The sequence below is a fragment of the Stegodyphus dumicola genome, chromosome 3 (assembly GCF_044657685.1).
Source record: "Stegodyphus dumicola isolate Sdum_Otavi_A_Nest chromosome 3, ASM4465768v1".
In the NCBI taxonomy this organism is placed as follows: Eukaryota; Metazoa; Arthropoda; class Arachnida; order Araneae; family Eresidae; genus Stegodyphus; species Stegodyphus dumicola.
In genome coordinates, this window is record NC_140770.1 from 92,406,402 (window position 1) to 92,427,208 (window position 20,807).

General features: G+C 33.0%; 1 protein-coding gene across 1 annotated transcript in view; it reads right to left on the bottom strand.

Annotated features, from left to right (window-relative positions):
* Positions 1 to 20,095, bottom strand: part of LOC118196742 (transient receptor potential-gamma protein-like) — a 712,826-nt gene extending 692,731 nt beyond the window's left edge. Inside the window, exon 1 of the mRNA XM_085813073.1 lies at positions 19,888 to 20,095. The gene's annotated coding sequence lies outside the window, so the exon portion shown is untranslated. The remainder of the gene's footprint in view (positions 1 to 19,887) is intronic.
* Between the last annotated feature and the right edge of the window lie 712 nt (positions 20,096 to 20,807).

Sequence of the window (20,807 nt, forward strand, 5' to 3'; positions counted from 1 at the left end):
CATTTAGAAATGTAAATTGTTGGAGAATATTTATACAAATCTGCGTTTATCCTTATTTAGTAAGTAATACATTAACATTATTTATTTCATAAAATAAGAAGTACTGAAGTTCTGCTAAAGGAATGAAATTAATAAATCTTCCATCGTTGAGTACTGGTAGTTTCCATGCTACCTTATCTTAAAAATATTTTTCTTCTAAAACTGTACAAAAGAAATCTCTTCAGTTCGTCATAGTTGCTTGAAACATTTTATTCATTAATTATTATCAATTTTAGGTAATGAATTCGAATTTAACTTTTACCATCCTAAAACCTTTACAAGTATCTTTCAGCAGACATTTTTATTTAGTTTTCTTTCCTTGATTCAAAAACTGCCTTTGAGTTAATTGTCTAAGGCAAGCAACTGGTGCTGGATTTTATCATGAAACTTCAAAACTCTCATAAAATTCATAGCAAAGGAACACTTACTTGATTATAAATTTAAAATTCCTTTTCTGTCGAATATATTGCCTTAAAATGCTTTATGCATTCAAAATTCACGTACATGTGCTTTATTAAAGTATTATGACATATAGTTTTGAACAAATATTCACGGCGTGGCCACTCGGAGAGTTAAGTGGTTCTAGAGGAAATAATCTCTTGCTCAATGAAATTTGCATTTAAAATTTATATCAAACAAAGGATAAATTTTACTTTATCCTTATAAAACTCGATTGAGCATGGAAAAATTACAGAAAATTATTTTACTGAAGGAGCTAAATTTTACAGGGTATTGATTTGGTACAACATTTTGGCAAAACTAATGAGAATGCAAAATAGGGCAAAAACGTACCTAATTGTTCTTAATCTGCCTTAATTGGATGCAGAAACATTAAATACAAAATTTAAGACCTAAAGGATTCTTTAAAGCCCTTATCCGTAATCCCCAGCTCTTTCGTAAGCACTCGGTATCAACAAATGGATGGCCACAAAAAGGGGAAAAAAATTCCCTTTTTACTGCGAATTCCGAACAGTTTAATGGGGTGTAATCTCTTCTTCCGCCAAAAATCTTTGCATGCGTTGTCCACATCTTGTCTTCTGAGGACTAGAACCCCAAAGTACTATCAGAATTTACGTGCTTGAGATTGGATCCATTAAGGAAGGGAAAAGAAATTACGGCTATTTACCTTGGCTTCTGTGTGCAGAACATATTGAAAACTACCGGGCAAAAAACGTCAAACTAAATTTTGCAAACCATAAGAGTGGATATAAATTTATCTTTATTTTCGTACAGAGAAGCATCTAAAGTCTATTGATTAAAATGTCAGATGCGTTCTTTTGTTAGATAGTACGTTATTTCCTGAATTAGAATATTTTAGTTAAATGCATGCCGCATTTGGCAAATCAAATAGAGTATCTGCTGCTTCCTTAATTTAATAATTATACTAATATCTTTTTTATTTAAATATATTAACTATTTTTATCTAGTTTATGCACAAAACATGCTGTGGAAAACCATCGAACCATACAGCCATTATTGGTCAAATTTCTGAATAGTTCTAACCATTAAAATTCTGTTCACCAATTATTAACATTTTGCTCATTACAATTATTCTTGAATTAATATACAAGGTGATCAGAATATCACTTTACAAATGCAATTATTTCATTTCAACTTTAATACCACTTATATTTATTTGTCCAAAACGCTGCACACAAACCCTGAATAGCTTCATATGCTTGAACCTACTCATCCGCTTTAGCAGCTACAATGTCACATGCTGGAAGGCTTTGAGTACACTTGTCATCAGAACATCATTGTCCACCTACCACTTATTCCTGACGTATGATCTGATGATTCCCACAGGGTATTGTCTGGTGTCCAAACTTTGAGACAGCCAAGCATAAAGTTTCAGTGAATCCAAAAACTTTCCAGGCGAAAAATTCTTCTAGTACGTGATCGAAATCTGATAACCTTAGCGAATTTTCACAGAATCTATCCATTACCTGTGTCATATTTTCATTGTATGGATCGACATACTTGTCACTAAGAACTCCTCTAAACTTCGCTGGTATCTTCCCCTGTCCTTCACCAATTCAAGACAACGAATTGGTCAACGCGCAGACTTTATTTTTCTTCCCGGGCAGTCATGTGGCAATTACGCGGCAATCACTTTGAAATTCACGTCAGGAACATTGTTGCCATATCAGTGATCAGGCTGGGAGATTCAAATCTTAAATATCTTATCATCCTACGTTGTTACCTGCACTTAATTCAGGTGCAAAGAAACTTTCTGGACACACTGTATATGTATTTTAAAGTTATGCTTCACATGCATGGTTTTAACCTTATATAAGTACCAACCAATGGCTGAATGAATAACTTCAGTAACTGAACAATGGTAGTTCGACCCAGGTTCAGTGCCTGCGAATGGATTGGCAGCCTCGGATTTCCGTGATTTAATCCATATGTAATGTAAAAGAAGTTATTTTTACTTTCAACGTTCTCCATCGTGGTAACCTTTCCCTTAGGCAGATAAAACTCGCCTGTCTCATGTAAATCAGTTAATCTAATAGGGCATTTCAGCAATAATTACCTATGCATAAATAATTGCAGTGAACCAGTAGTTTATAATATTTGGACTATTTCGTACCATTTCAGAATTCATATTTATGTTTCGCTTATCGATAGAATATTGCCAAAATAAGCATTATTTTTAAATTGTAGGCAAATTAAACATTAATAAAATATCACAGAGAGCGCAGCTGTCAAAAAGGTTATATTTAAAATTCAAACAATTCTTCATTCGGCATGGATCAGAGCTATCATACCCGGTTTGATTTCACAGAAAATGACATTTGCACTTGTGGCAGGATGGTCTTCCCCAATCACTATGCATATTTGATTGCCCAGTTACCTCGAATTACCATCTCTGGAAGCCAACAGCTGAGAGTTTATGCATGGGCAGCTGACAGAGGCAAAAAAAGGCATGAAGTATTCTGCATTAAGGAAGGATTAAGACCTTTACTTCCAAGCCTCTCACAATCAATCGCATGGAGACAAGCCCGATTAGCTAATACAGTCAATCAAACAGTTTCTAGAGCGTTGCTGTGTCAGGAATTATTAGCTTCTGTCTGTTAGTTAACAACCTATGTTTCCAATAACAGTATCAGTACAATTTCCATTTAGTAACAATGTTTCGCAACTACTAAAGCACCATGTAATATCTTTAGCTGCATCAAGCACTGATATAGTTATTTAATTTTATTAGCGTATTGGATCAAGTTCATATATATAACACTTAATTTATTAGTCTATTAGCTAAAATTTGTTCTTCATGTATGCAATTATTAATAGTGTATCATCTGGGTATATAACTATGCAATTTTGCACGTGTGACTAGCTGTTAGTGTTCACATATTATAACCACTTTTTGTAATTTGTAAGTAATTCTTGCTTCATGGACTGTAATAAATAAATATTTGCACTGATTTCATCATTACAACTGTCCCTGCACTTATTTTATTTGTATGCCTAAGATAAATAATAATAACGAAAAGTACCAAAACTAGATATTGTATTATCAATAACGTATTGAAAATCGCCGTAACACATGTAAGGCATTTAAAGGCTTTTGGTTGTTTCTTTTTTTTTTAATCTATAACTTCTTTTCTTTTCTCTTTTTTTTATTGCACAGTTCTTGATATGCATTACAACTGCGCGTGGACATTACCTGACAATGTCATAGTGCCCCCTTGCAAGCAGCAGTAATTTTCCAGAATTCAAGATAAATCGTAATCAGTATTTTCACTCAGTGTCAACTGCAGTATCCTTATTACATGCTTTCCTTTCCTTGTTCCAGCCTTTCTTCCAGTTTTCGTTACTCTACATTTTCAAGATCTGGACGACATGTCGCTAAGCTCTAGTTTTCGTTAGTCCAAAGGGGCTTCGTCCCTGAAGGACTATTTTCGTTTTGCGATTTTGCGTTGAATCACTATCCGTTTCGCTTTTCAAACTGTTGCCACCAAATGTTAGAGTCCTGCATTATATTTGAAGAAATTAAATGATGAAAAATCTGCATAAATGTATATATATATTTCTCGCATTGTGATAAAGTAACGGTACATAGAACCATCGAATTTTGAATGACGTAATTGTCCTACGAATATGAGCATATGAAAGACCAACTTTGAAATTTGGAATTTGTTTTATTATCGATTTCATGTCTTGTAAAACTTTAACGAATTTTTGATTAACAAACTCAAGGATTTCAAAGCGAGCCATGGCAACGTTGTACAGAGAAAACATTTTTATCTCCAACGCGCGAGTCACTGTATCGGAAATTCTAAAGGGAAATGCTTATTTTAAAACTATTTTGCGATATTGCTGTTGTACTAAATTTTTTGGTTTAAGTGCGAAGTACGTGATATTTAATAAATAAATGTAACACACAAAATGTTAAAAAAACGCCGATTTGGACGTAATTTAAAATCTGAAACCTTTCAGATTTTATTTATTTATTTATTAGTCCAAAGTGATTTGAGTCTCGAAGGACTCTTACTTTCGTTTTGGCATTTTGGGTCGGACTCCTATAAATGTCGGTTCCCTTTTCAAACTGTTGCCAAAAAATGTTAGAGTAATGCATTATATTTGAAGAAATTAAATAATGAAAAATCTGCATAAATCTATGTATATTTCTCGAATTGTGATAAAATAACGGTATCTAGAGCCATCCAATTTTGAATGACGTAATCCTACTGCAAATATAGGCATCTGAAATCCCAAATTTAAAATTTGGGATTTATTTTATTATTAATTCCATATTTTGTAAAACTTTAACGAATTTTTTATTAATGAAATTCAACGGTTTGACAACGATTTAACAAAGCAAGCAATGGCAACATTGTACAGAATAAAAAAATTTTATCTTCAACACGTGAGTCTCTGTATCAGAAATTCTAAAGATATGCTCAGTTAAAAGTTATTTTGCGATATTGCTCTTGAACTGAATTTTATGGTTTAAGTGCGAAGAACATGTTATTTAACAAATAAAGGTGTAAAGATCTTAAGTTTTACCAACGCTTATTTTATTTTAAATCTTTACTATCACTTCTTATTTTCTGCTTTCGGCCAGAATTAAAAGCTTTAACTTATTTATGCAAATTTGTCTTGCGAACGCCAAGTACTTAAGTTGTGGCTTTTTGCCAAGCAAGAGAGAGGAAGGAGTGATTAGGAGCAGGCCTCTTGCCATAGCAGTTTTACTCGGTTGCTGGTTGCCTTCAAGGCCAGAGGTTTAATCCTCTTGATAATTTTAAACGTATCGTAGTGTTAACAGTTCTCTGTACTACATACGGCCTTTCTGTTAATATACGGCCAATCTTCAAGTAGACACTTGTTTATTAATCCAAAGTTAGTTTAGTTAGAATTTAGTTAATATTTTTATATTCTTACGTTCAGACCACAAGTGGTTGGTCTCTGTATTCCGAAGTCCGGAAATCATTGTAAAGAGAGAAAAATAAAGGGTTTCATATACCCTTCCTGTGTATCTTGTCTACTTCCCACATTTATTGAACATAGCTTTAGTAAGCTCCCTGTTCCGAGTCAAGTCATTTAATGTTCCCAAAGCAAGTAAGGAGGAACACAGAACCTGATAAAGGTAACACACAAAACGTTAAAAAACGCATCTTTGGACGTAGTTTAAAATCTGAAACATTTCAGTTTTTCTTTATTTATTTATCTTTGTTAGTCCAAAGGAGCTTCGTCCTTGAAGGACTATGGTTTTCGTTTCGCAATTTTGCGTTGAATCACTATAAACGGCGAACCATTTTTCAAACTGTTGCCACCAAATGTTAGAGTCCTGCATTATATTTGAAGAAATTAAATAATGAAAAATCTGCATAAATGTATGCATATTTCTCATATTGTGATAAAACACCGTTACCTAGAGCCATCCAGTTTTGAGTGACGCAATCCTCCTACTAATATGGGCATGTGGAAGACCAAATTTGAAATTTGGAATTTGTTTTATGATCGATTTTATATTTTGTAAAACTTTAACGACCTTTTGAGTAACAACTCAAAGATTTCAAAGCGAGCAATGGCAACAGTCTACGGGGAAAAAAACATTTTTTTATCTCCAGCACGCAGAACGGTGTATAGGAAATTTTAAACCTATGCTCATTTTAAAATTATTTTGCGACATTGCTATTGAACTGAATTTTATGGTTTAAGTGCAAAGAACATGATGTTTAATAAATAAAGGTAGCACACAAAATGTTAAAAAAAATGCCCTTTTGTACGTAATATCAAATCTGAAACCTTTCAGATTTTTTTTCCATCAAAGGGACATAACAGGCTGATAAGCAGCTTATCCAGTAGGCCATTTATTCTATCGATGGCAAAAAGAAAGAAAGAAAGAAAGAAAAGAAAAGTTTATTCATGTTAGTGAATTCGTAGCGTCATTAGGATTTTTTGAAGAGGAAGACATAAAGAATGAGTAATGCCCTCGCCGGAATTCGAACCTGGACCTTTCGAATACGTGCCGAATGGGATACCGTTACCTCACAAAGGTATGCTGGAAGAAGGGAGAAATTACCGTATATGCATTACCTGGATTAGGGGGTCCAATTGCCAAATTCTGGTGGTGATAAATTATCATCCACCAGCTTTTAGTTCGGGCACCACTTGTAGAGTCATTAGTTTATTTTGAAGGAGTACATGAAAAATGTGCAATGCCCTCAGCGGGACTAGAATCTGGACCTCTCGAATCTGCTCCAAATGCGCTGCCACGAAGACATGCTGTAGGTAGAGAGAAAATACCTTATAACTTTTCTATTTTTTCTTTGCTAAAATAAAAATTTCGTATTTCCTTTGCGCATGTTTTGTGGAAATTACATGATTCATTTATAATTAAAAGTGAAAAAATATGTTTCCTAAGTCGTCTTACGAAGAAAACTGAAGTTTGATATGATGAACTGAGAAAAGGGTGAAAAAATAGGAACATGTATGCGAATACTTGACGCTGCCTCGGGAATTCTAAACGCACACTGCTATGCTGCTTTTAAAATTTTTGTAATTTTAGTGTTGAATTGTAAATGGTGTAAGTGAGACGAAAAGAATGCTTAATAACAAAACTAAAATGACAAAAAAAATGGGTTAGTAGAAGTGGGTGTAACATCAGACCTTGTAGACTTCGAAATCAACGAGAGCATAAAACATCTTAACAAACCCTTTTGAGCGACCCTTTAAAATCTGGAAACTTTCAGAATTTTTCAATAACTTGTTGTTTATTTATTTGTTTTTTCAGTTTTATGGTAATTATCCACCTTCTGCTTAAACGAAAGATGCAGAAAAACCTGACGTTAAATATCTTGCTAAGTTTGACTCCCTAAAGATTTAAACTGTTACTAGTACTGTAAATACACACGTACCTAGATACATTTTCACTCAAACAAAAAGGCTGAATAACGCCCAGCATAAGTTAACCATACCTGTGCACTTTTATATTCAACAAAATACCTATTTAAGATTACAACACGGTAACTCTTGTCGTAGCTTTAATCATAGCTATATATATCTAGAACATAATTGGCATAAAGGTTTTTATTTAAAACTGCAAAACGTGAATCCTTTCTATAGTTCTGTTAAAATAGGAAATAGCATTAAAATAATGCACATAGTAATACAATAAATACAAAAGAAAGGAAAGAAAAAAAAGAAAAATCTGAAAGGTTTCAGATTTTAACTTACGTCTAAAGAAGCGTATTTTTAACAATTTGTGTTACTTTTATTTACTAAATATCATGTTCTTCGCACTTAAACCATAAAATTCAGTTCAAGAGCAATATCGCAAAATATTTTATATCGAGCATATCTTTAGCATTTCCGATACACAGTCTCACGCGCTGGAGATAAAAATGTTTTTCTGTACAACGTTGCCATTGCTCGCTTTGAAATCCTTGAGTTTGTTAATCAAAAATTCGTTAAAATTTTACCAAATCGATAATAAAACAAATTCCAAATTTTAAATATGGGCTTCCCAGATGCCCATATTCGCTGTAAGATTGCGTCATTCCAAATTGGATAGCTCTAGCTACACTGCGCAACTGCGCAAAAAAAAAAAAAAAAGGAAAAAAAAAAAAAAAGGAAAAAAAAAAAAAAGGGACAGTTCTATATCTTCCGTTCTATTGGGCCGATTGACGAAATTCAACTCACGTTTTTCATGTCTTGAAAGCGTGACTTAGAATATGAAATGAATTTATATATAAAGCATTGCTCTAATATAGGTATTTTGACACAAAATCGGACTTTTTTGAAATAATATACCATTTTCTTTTTCATATTTCGATTCTACGACTCGAACTACGCCAAACTACCAAATTTTGTAAGAATCGCACAAGTAGTTTTTAAGAAATTAGCTTTCAACCTCTTAGCTCCTTAATGTTAACCGAGTTTGGTATATATTTATTAATCTCTGTTTTTTTATTAAACTTATTTGATTCTTCCTTTCACATTTCGAAATTTAGGTTTATTCCATATAAAATTCGCCCATTTTTTATGATTTTTTTTAAAACTTGTATTTTTAAATAATTTTTAAAAAATTTTCAAAAATATTTTTGAATTATAATCTATAAAATTTTTACCATAATCTTAAAGTATACGTATTTCTAAGCAAATTTGCAAAAACGTTAAGTTTTTGATTCAAAATTTCCGAAGATCTACGTGAGTTTATATATTGGTTGGCATATTTGCGGAAAGCGATAAAACATCAAATGTGGTTTAGACGTTTTGCTAAAATAACTTGGAAGTAGAAACGATGTAAATTTTTTTCCGCTCATGCGAAATGTAAAAAGGTAGGAACGAAGTGCCTTTTTTCCCGCTCCAGCATTATGGAAGGGAGAGGAAAATTGGTTGCCATATATTAAGAAGTTCTCCGAGTGAATTATTCTTGGCGAAAACTGAAAAAATTGGGTAAGCTAAATTTTTGAATGTCTCCTTAAATTTCGCACCAAATTTTACAAATTTGAATACCTAGGCATAATTTGAATCGTAGAATCGAAATATGGAAAAGCCTTGATATGTTATTTCAGAAAAAGTCCGATTTTGTGTCAAAATACCTGTGTTAGAACAATGCTATGTATAAATCTAATATGTATCCTAAGTCGCGCTTTCGAGACATGAAAAAAGCAATTTGAATTTTGTCAATCGGCCTAGTAGAACGAGAGACATAAAAGTGTCCCATTTCTATTTTTTTTCCACAGTGTACATACAAACATTTATGCAAATACTTCATTATTTAATTTCTTTAAATATAAAACAGTGCGATAATACTTGGTGGCAACAATTTGTAAAGGTATACAGCCGTGTAAATTTTTAATGTAAAATGGCAAAACGAAAATAATAGTCTTTTAGGGCAAGTTGCTCTTTTGGACTAAAAATATTAGAATTGTCGAAATAACAAATAGCATTGACGTAGTATGGTACTACAATAAATATAAAAGAAAATTATTGCACTAATTTTTCAAACCTTGTTTTTAATTTAATTTTATTTGCCTTTCTCACCAATAATGAAGAATCATCAATTATATTTTCCAAAATCTATTTGATTATTTACGACATATTCTGTGAAAAGAATAATCTTGGTCGGCAAAAGTTTGTGCTGACTAAGTTGTAGTGATTTATTAGGCTTGCCATGAGGAAGACGGAGAAAATCAATTGCACCTTCCCTGGAACTTGAATCTCGGATTTTCTAACTGCTATTTGGACGTGCTATATTTGCTGGACGTGCTGGATTTCCGCGAAGGAACACATTAATTTCTTATAAAGGGAAGATCTTGTGCATAGTATTTTATTATTTAAGCTTAGTGAAGCTTTATTCACCTACAACAGTAGTAATTGATCCATTTAAGAACGTTCTTAATGCAACTTTCAAATTAAAATATGACGGAATTAATTTGTATTCTGAAATAACGGTGATTTTATTTAATATAACAACCAACGGTTCTAACCTATTTCGGTTTTCTGTAGAGATGTTCGCTTTAGAGGAATGACGTTCATTACCGTGTTCATTTATGTTCTTTGACATAGAGCTAGTCTGAAATTTGTTCTTAGGAAGAAGAAGAACGAATCTCAAACCTATAGAAAGAATCTTCTCTACCTTCTTCTTAGGAAGTTAGCTGCCAGGAGAGAATGTACCGCTGAAAAAACAGCTGAAGCTTAAATGTTTAAACATCTAATCTTCTAGCTTCTTAAGACTCCGGAAATATTAAAAATGCTATTATACCATTATGTTGGATGGTCGCATACCCCACAAAGGCGCTTTGACAAAGTCGCCTTGACTATTATGAAGTATAGAGAGCAGATCTTACAACACTATGTTCGATTTTCCGACAATATAGAGCTCAGCTGGTTGGCGACCAGTTGAAAAGTGAGGATATTCGCTACATGGATTGTCCATCCAGGTCTCCTGACCTGGCTGGACAATCCATGTGGCATGTCTAGGAATCTACAAAGCATGTCTGGGATACAAAGCATTACTCTACAAAGCATGTCTACGACGCTCTTGGTAAAGAATTTCATCTTGCCATCCTCTACCGAAAACTATCTTGAAATAAAAAATTGCCTTCCTGTAGCAGTGGATCGATTGCGACAGGAACTCCTAAAATGCCGCATGTCCAGTAGGCCGTCACGCTGCGCTATCTGTCTGGCTGTGATACGGGACCACATCCATTATTAGATTCATTTTTATTTGGATATCACAACGTGGATTTTAGACATTCCTGAACTAAGAACTTTATTGATAATCATGCATACATAAAAAGATTTTTGAATTGTACGTCTCTTTCTCTGTTATAAATCTATATTCATATCAAATTTCATAAAATCTGTCCATTAGTTGTTCAGAAACTCGATATAATGTGCGAAATGTCTTAATTTTACACATTAGTGTATAAATCTATATATATACATATATTCTCACATCATTGCTCATTCCTCCGCTTTTAACAAAGATCAACAAATCAGCTTTTTCTTTCAATATGTTAATTAAAATGTGTAGTTTCTATCTTAAAAAATTTCCTGATATCGAAAACATTTCTTGACAGAGAAACAAACATTTCTGCATTCTCTATATCTTCTGCCAACTTTCATGCCCACTGCACCAAGCGAGCGAAAATACTAAATATTTGTGGCTTTTACCTGATTTAATTCCCTGCAAACGGATTAGCTATCTTGAATTTTTCTTGTGTGTAACGATGTGTAACGTGTATACGAGCCAGTTTCCCTTAGAACGTCCTCCACGAAGGCATCCCTCCTCTTAGGCAGATAGCCCTCGAGGCTTTGCCATAATCACACACACACACACAATTCTTGTGTGTAACGAGAGTCTGAGCTAATTTTCCTTACAAGTCCGCCGTAAAAATGTTCCTATTAAGGCAATAGCTGGTCATTGTTTGTCATTTTAATCGGTTTTAGACTTGCGAATTTTGTATTTTTATTGTAAGAAAAGCTTTTTTGAATTTGGATAGAACTTAATGAGACAATTATTCTATTACAATTATATTCCAGGTGAATCCCAAAACAAATTTTGATCAATCAAGGCTTAACGTTTAAGGAATTATTAGTTATAGTCTAATGTTTTATATTTCATTTCTACTTCCCATTTCTTGGCATCGATTAACCCTGAAGGCTTAAATATATTAAGCCTGAATTTCTGAATTTAAAAAATAAATTCAAAACTAATTTTTATCTAAAATATCACCACAACAATAAAGTTGCTGGCCATCCTTGCATTTATTGGTTTTTATTTTCTAATTTTGGGTTTCCTGAATCGAAACAAATGAAATTATCATATTCAACCATATTCACTTGTTTACTTATCTTCACTTTTTAGTCTGTCTGAAATGTAACTCTGAAAATGTTTTAGGAGAAAATTACTTTTTTAATGTATTCGTGTATACAAATTAAGTTATAAATGACGGATGAAGTTTTACGATATGTTCTTTCGTATTCGCTCCCTTGGTATTCCAGGAAAGGTATGAACCTTTTCAAAATGATTTAGCGTACCCAGTACTGTGAATTAGACCACCCAAGATTTGTTGCTGCACCTGTGCTCAAATTAAAGAGAACGGAATGAATAGATGGAATATTCGTGCTTTTCTTTGTGTGTATTGTAAATGCAATCCAGTTCTCCTTAGAAAAAGGTTCTGAAACATGGAGGAATTACTTACTTTCAGGGGAGAGGGAATTCAGTCTTTTATTTAAATGTTAAGTACATCTTTAGTTTATGAACATGAAAAACTGTTTTTATTCAATTTTTGGTATTTATCAGCATTTGCCTTTTTTTGTTTAATTTATAAAAACACGTTAAAATTAATCATGGGAGGAATTACGTACTTTTCAGTGGGAGGGGGAATTCAGTCAACCTTTTATTTAACTTTTAAGGACTTAGTTTTAGTTTATGATATAAGGTATTTCTCCCGCCTTCTTGGCATGCCTTCGTGGTGCAGTGGTCAGCACACGCGGCGCGTAGCCGAAAGGCACGTGGTTCGAGTCCCAGCGAGGGCATTGCTCATTTACCATGACCCCTTCTTTCAAGGGGTAACCTAATGTCACTACAGTGGCGCCCAAAATAAAAGGGTGGTGGATGATGATTCTCCACCACCAGAATTTGGCAACTGGGTCCCCTAATCCCCAGTCGCCCTTTAAAAGGGGAGTATATAATGTATTTCTCCCGCCTTCTTGGCATGCCTTTCTGGTGCAGTGGTCAGCACACGCGGCGCGTAGCCGAAAGGCCCGTGGTTCGAGTCCCAGCGAGGGCATTGCTCATTTATCATGACCTCTGCTTTCAAGGGGTAACCTAATGTCACTGCAGTGGCGCCCGAAATAAAATGGTGGTAGATGATGATTCTCTACCACCAGAATTTGTCGATCGGGTCGTCTAATCCCCAGTCGCCCTTTAAAAGGGGAGTATATAAGGTATTTCTCCCGCCTTCTTAGCATGCCTTCAGTGTAAAGGCCAGCACACTCGGCGCGTATTCGATAGGTCCGAGGTTCGAGTCCCACCGAGGGCATTGCTCATTTTTCATGTCTCCTGCTTCGAAATAACCTAATGTCTCTATAGTGAAAGTGAAAAACTGCTTTTATTCAATTTTTGGTATTTATCAACGCTTGCCTTTTTGTTGCTTAATTTATAAAAACATGTTAAAAGTATAAATCTAATTTGAAAAGATATATATATATATATGTATATTTCAAGTTTTAAAAATGGGGAACGATATTCTAGCCATGGTGAAAGTGGTGCAGGCAACAAAATAGATTGAAAAACCACAATTTTTGAATGTCTTCCACAAAGGCGTTCCTTTCCTAAGTCAGATAGCAATCGTGTATTTTGCCACAATCAGTTCACCAACGAGAACAACTAAGGGAATGAAAATGTACACCTTACCTTAGATTTTTTATTCCAGTTTTAAGAGAAAATGAAATCAGTATGCAGATTCGCTTGATATTAGGCGGCAATAATTATAAATATATGCAACTATACTGATCCTATAAAAATAAAATGTGGATAGAATAATAGCAATGGTTCCAATTACTGCTTTTCAATGCCAAACTGTATTCAGTAACATGGAACAAAAGAAATGAGGTACGATACGTTTCGTCTATGAATATCCCTGCTTAAAAGTCTTCCATCTTAGCTTCAGTGAACTTACATGCGTTAAATCTTTTGAAACAGACTCTTAGTAACTGGCGCATCACTCAGTTTGAGTTAATGATGACCTACGAAAACGTTTTTAATTCAATGACATAATGATTAATCAATCTAAAGACATTTTCTGTAGTGAAAACTGCTGTTAAGAGCTTCCATTCAAAAAAAGAGAGGTACTGTGGAGATAATCATTATTATGAGCGGCACGGCGTTTCCTAACAAAGTTCCGTCTTGGTAGTTCATTATCAAAAGCTACCACTCAGTCTCAAGACATTAACTCCAAAAATAAATTTTCAAATTAGAAAACAGTGTATGCAGTGCTATAAAAGTAAACCATAGTACTTTTGAAAATGAATTTGTGTCACTAATTTGAATCTTCATAATTTGGTTGGATTCTTTATAACACAAAATTTCTTTTAACCTTTTCCTCGATCCATTGCAAATTACAAAAAAAAAAAAAAAAAAAAAAAAAAAAAAATTATTAAATTAACCTGATTGCAACTGCAAAAAATATATATGCATATCGTTAACGAAGGAAAGTAATAACGTAAATCAGTTCATTCATATTCTTGTTGTTCATTACAATATTTTTACCTTATCGAATATATAGCCAATTTCAATTTTTTTTTGGTTTAATAACAGTGCAACATGCCAACTTTGGTTTATGGACTGCAAAGCCTACATCAGTAAAAAAATACAGACACATTTAAAAAATAAAACAAAAAGAACGTTCAGTGATTATGCAAAATGTCAGCTTAGGTTACTTAAATTTATCAAAGCACATATCTTCTACGGAGTGGATGCTTTCGTGGACGACCTTCTAAGGAAAATTGGCTCGTATTCACGTTATAGATGATAAATACACAGGGAACACTCATACAATCATCCATTTGCCTGGTTCGAGTTCAGGCAGAACTACCAGTATTAAGCATTCTTATATATAAAATACAAAAATTAATTAATTAATAAATAAAGAGGAAATAAAAAAAATCTAAAAATATTCAGATTTTAACGATGGCTCAAAAGGATTTGTTAAGTTTCTTACGCTCTCGCTGAGTTCGATTATACCAGTTTGCTGTTTCTCTCACTCCTGCTAGCTTTATTACTAAGCACCATTATCTTCGCACTTGCACTATATGAAGTTCAACAGCAAAATCACAAAATATTTTAAAACAGGATATCTTTAGAATTTCCGACAGTCTCGCACGCTGGAGATAAAAATACTTTATTTCGTACAGTGTTGCCACTGCTCGCTTTCAGATCATTGACTTTTTCAATCCAAAATTCATTAAAGGTTTGCAAATTATAAAATATATAATTCGACATTCAAAATTTGGACTTCCATGTGCACACGTTGGGGGGGGGAGGGGAAATTATGTTATTCAAAGTTTAATAGCTCTAGTACCGTCATTTTTTTTACTGTGCGAGGAACATATGTATGCAGATTCTTCATTATTTATTTTCTTTAAAGATAATACAGAGCAATAGTATTTGGTGGCAACAGTTTTAAAAGTGATTCGCCGTTTACAGTGGAAGACGCAAAATCCCGTTTCGAGACTAATAGCCCATTTGGGCTAAATTGACGGGAGGCTGTCATTTTCAAACGACCGCTAGAGTTTAATACCTAGATTTACTCTTCCTTTTGTCATTCAGGATTTTTTTTCGAAAAGTAATTTCTGTTTAAAAATTTAAGTAATTTTATTCAAGTTTGTATACAATTTCTATTCGTAACTATTGTATTAACTAAAACGATGATACGAGAAATAACAAACATAATTCAATATCTGTGTAGTAATATTTTGCGTGAATGTACGATCTATAAGCAAGTTGGCAGATATACGTGAATAATTTAAAGGTACCATGTTCCAAAGTGTTGTTTTAGGAAATCGAATGCTTTTTCATTTCTTTTGTCGTCTTTATTAAAATCTCCCATCGTAATATTTGGTACGTCTGTTAGCTGTATCTAACTCTTCGTCAATGAGCAAACTTGACTGAGAGAATCTCATAAGCGCACTAAAGAGAAACGATTATAAATCGGCTGAATTAAGTAAAGAATGAATGTATACAGATGCCAATAAAACGCGACTGCCCGTTAATTGCAATATCGACTATACATATATCACTGGCCCCTATTTCTTCTATCCTTCTTCTACGGTTTAAAGTAAACTTAATCAGTAATGCTCTTTAGATTCCTGTAAATAGCCACACCACTGCCTTTTCATTATCTGTTTTCAGAACGATTTCAGTTGATCTGAGGTACGTCTAAATAGGATGATAATGGGCTGGTCGAATTTCAAATTACGGGTCTTTCATTTATTTAAAAAGCAGTCCGTGATGCTGAAATTCTTTTTCTTTGTTTTTCCATAGTAGCGTTTTGCTCGTCCTTTGCGCAATTTATTTTAAATTTATACTCGTTATGAAAAAAAAAAAAATTATAAGAAGTGGGACTCCCAGACGACAAATTTGACCAGCATATTTAATTTCAAAATTTGCTATCTTTGATGTCATTTTCAACTCGTTTTGAGAAATCATTTAATTGTGTTAGAATAATTCGAGGAATTAAATTTAAACAAACTGCAGCAGAAAATGTGCATAATTTAATAGACAATACAAATAAACCGTGGTACCCACATCAGATTTTATAAAATGAAGTCCTAATTTTTCGTAGCTAAATTAGTGGCCTTCTTAATCGCTGACTAAGTGCCTCATTGGTCCAAACCGACCCTTAATTTGATGTCAGACAAAGTCTCTACTTGAAGTTATATTGCATCAGTATCTACCCGTACATTCGGTACACATATCGCTTATGAATTGTTATTAGCTCAAATAGGAATTAGTTAATATTGGTTATTGTTTTAAAACTTTCTGCACTTATTAAAAATTTCACGATTAATTTTAACGCGTGCTGAAGATGATAATTTGATAGAGAAGACTTAAATTGCATACGATAGGAAGTAAGAAATATTTAAAACTGTACGTTCAGATCATTTGCACTGAGCTTTTATCATCCTAGCCAACACATATATTTAAAAGTCAATGTATTTCAGATAATCTTTTTCTGATATAATCCAGTAGGTTCGATAAGATAGTTATTCAGAATTAATGTATAAGTCCTAATTTGAAAGAAACTGGAGAATCTCAGGCTGTTGGGTTTATCTCATTTGTAATAATTAGTAGCTTTTAATTCGTATAATTCGTACATTAAACATTTTTGCCTCATTTTTTATTTTGAAAAATTTATAGTTTATGATGAATATTACTCAGGAAATCGATTTTGGTATGTTTCTAATGTTCCAAATTTATCCCCTTTGACTCCCCGGGGTAGTCGACGTAGAGAACTCTGCGAAGCTACTGGCTAGGATATGTATCTAGGCAGTCTCGACCACGGGGATATATAAATTACGAACCTAGTGGTTTTGGAGGACCTGGAAATGTCACTTATTGGCCGGCCCATGGGCCTGGCACGTCCTAGAGGAGATGCTTCTTGTAGCCCGGGAGGGGTAACGTTCCGGGTTTGCTGGGTAATGTCCCTCTGCGACGGGCAGCCCGAGCGACTGGCAGGTAGCAAATCATAGACAACGATCGGTCTCTCAAAAACGATTCGTTCCTCTTTCAGAGGTGTGAGGGCAGGGGTTGAACCCCTGTACCTGGTTCTGAGGGTGAGAGGACTCTTAGTGCCATTAGGCGGAAAGAGGAATGTATATTGCTAGTCGACCTGAAAATTGTTAACGAATCTAATGGTTAAAAATATTGGTCAACAGCTGTTTTGTCAAATAATGATATGCTTATGGAACGACGTTGGTTCTCGTATAGCGTTGCAAAAATCAGATCTGTTTTATCATATACGAATATTTGCTCCTTTGTTTGCTTGTTTTTAAAATGAAATCCCTTCTCTCCCTTCGACGTTATTGCTGTTTTTCTCATGCGCTTGTTCAAATAACTTGGAAAACTTTTATAAACTTTGAAATCAGCAGGAAAATGTAAATGAGAATCATGCTTTAAATAAGCAAAAGGTTAACTTTCGTCGCATCGCCGCTTAGGTAGTACCTTATAAATATTAGGCGTAATTTCATAACAATTGCCTCTCTTGAGGCAAAAACGAGTCCCTCCCTCCCAGTCAACCATATTGTTTCACATCGTGTTTGTCTCCCTGTAATATTTGTGAGATAGACCGGGAACAGAATAAGATTTAACTAAAATGCAATAGATGGGTACACGGCTTATGTGTTTGAGTAGACAAGAAAATGAAAAATTATCATTGTGATCATTTTTGTAATTAATTGTATAAATAAATTAATTGGAAAGAAGAACGTTTTATTAGAACTGTGCAATTTTAAACGTAGTATGACTTAAAGCTATATCTAATAGGACTTAGATTACTGGTTGTCTAATTCGTAAAAGTTCGTGTTCATAAATTTTAATTTTATCCAAGAGAATAGACTTTAAGGAACTAATTGTAATAAATATCAGAAACTACAAGATAAAGTATTATTAGCAGATATTTTTTTCATAGATCCTGCGATTTATGCTTATTTTTCTTGGTAAAACTTGAGTAACCTTAACCTACAAACAAAAATACGGCTGAAATGGTTATAACATTTATAGATTAGTTTCATGTTAAATTCTCAATAAGACAAAATACTTCTCCTTTCAGTAAAACAATCAATGTTGTTTTCTGAAAGGAGAGTAAGGTCGGTCCCAGCTAGTTCGACTGATTAGTACGATAAAAATTGTAAATCATCAAAATAGGAATACAGACTCGCAAAATGCATTTTAGAAGAGTCGCTAAGAATTAAATAATATGAAATTCAATACTTGTGAATGAATGCGAAATTTAACTAGCATGCAATATAATATAAAATATATGAAAATTTTAAATGCAGTTTACATGTTTATATATAGCATGTGAAGCTACAATAAGAGGAAAGCACATTGTATCTTTAAATTTACAAAATGGGTCGAACAAGCAGATTTCATATAAAATTAAAAATCGGGAAAAGGTAGCATATCATTTAAAGTATCATATTGTGATAATTATTTGGAATTGTCCTTCGAAACTGAAATGCGCATGTTTACGTGCTGCGAATAATGCAATTCACAAAACATTAAAAATCATAGTTTATGTTTTTTATGGATAGAAATGGCCTGAATCAAATGATTGTACTTTCAATTTAATGAAATATAATTTTATATTTCGGAAATATATTGTAGGAAAATTTTATGAGACTAATGGATAAAAAGTCTCAGATACCCATCATAATCAAAAGTAAAAAATCACTCGAATTTTCCAAAGAAAGAGGTGATTAGAGCTTTTTAAGTAAGTTATGCAATGATTTAAACAATTAATTCTGTAGCAAATTTAATGTAGCATTTGTAAGAAATTATTTCAAATTACATATATTTTTCATAAACAAAAATTCTATTTACGAAACATAAATGCAGTAAATTAGAATTTCCTTAAAGTGAAGATCTAGTAGCATCCTAAATCTTTATGATAATGCAATGGCATCAGTCGTATGATATAATGGTATCGATCCTCTAATACAATGGTACCAGTCCTATTAATCTAATATTGTTTTTTCTACATGACTGGAACTAATTTCTTGTTATAAAAGTACAACTGATATTTCCAACGAAACTAATTATTAGGAAATAGTTATAAACTTAGATTATCAGAGTGATTCATATAATGATCTTCAAAGCAAACTTTTAACTTATATCTAAAATAAGTCTCGAAAGTTTTCGTACTGTAATACCTTTTTTACTTTGTTATGGTTTATGCTGGGATAAAAAAAAGAAAGAATTTTATCATGCCAACTAAATTAATGAACTCAAAATGCTTTTTTTTTCTAAAATGCGTTTAAAAAATAAGCCATTTATGTGGAATCGACTCCAAAAATAGTTCTGCGATTTGAACTAACTTTCTTTTTTTACTAACTAACTAATTTTCTTTCTTGCATTATATCTTTCTTTCATACATTTTATCAATTTCATTTTCAACTGAAAATTTTTTAATGTAGTGGAGGAATTAGTTTCAGTCTTTAATATATTGTCAACAAATTCGCAAGAATTAAGACATTTTTAAACATTGTATTTTATGTTTGTAAATTTTAAAAAATTAAAGTTACTTGAAAACATTACTTAATACCTCGCAGCATCATATTTCAAATAGTAAATCCTGGTATCAAAAAAAGTTAACTTACTTACTAAAACTTAAGTTGGAAAAGTTCCCAAAATATTCTATAAGCTCTTATTTCACATATTTTTGTTGATAGGAGTTAACTTTCCTTGCCGCACATATGGCTTCAAAGCTGAAAAACACTCCACAAATAATCCTATGGGAGAAGCGTTTGTTACCAACAAAACAACTTAAACACACTTTAGCATGCAAGGCAGAATGTCCTGCCGAAGTCCACTCTCTACGATGCACAGTTTTAGGAATAACTAACTGAACGGCAAGATGAAAAGCGCTGCTTCTGAGAGTCCCTATATATCAGCGCCCTCTGTCGTAAGGTTGTGAAGTTTTGTGGATAAAAAGGAGAAATGCCGAAGACCTGAATTTACTTTTATAGCTCTCTTTTAACTTTCTCTACTTTTTTTTTGTTCTTTCTATGCTTTCTTATCAAGAGATTGCAATGGCTGTGAACTTACATTCTGTCGACGCGGCAGACTTTAAGAAATCCCGTTTCCAGTTGAATTTTCAGCCTTTTTACTCTTTGATGAGGTTGGACATTTTTTTTTCTTTGAAACAATATTGATCTGTAATTTCTTCACATTCCTGTGGTAATGCTTTAATGATGGTATTTAAGAATTTTTAAGCAAAATAACAGAAAAAATATTTTATAACAATATTTTCATATGATTTTAATATTTTATATTGAATAAAATTTACAATATTTTAGTGTAAATAATTGATTTCCTTATTGTTTTAATTGATCCGTCTCGAAACATATAAAATAAAGCAAAGATATTCTGCATTACGGACTTTTTAAAAAGTACTATGCTTGCAGAGCTGGATATTTGGTAAGTATGCTTAAATATTAAAATTCAACTACCATTTTTTATTAATTGATAATCTTGATTAACGATATTTTTCAGTAGTCCCTCGAAAGTCGTTTTTATC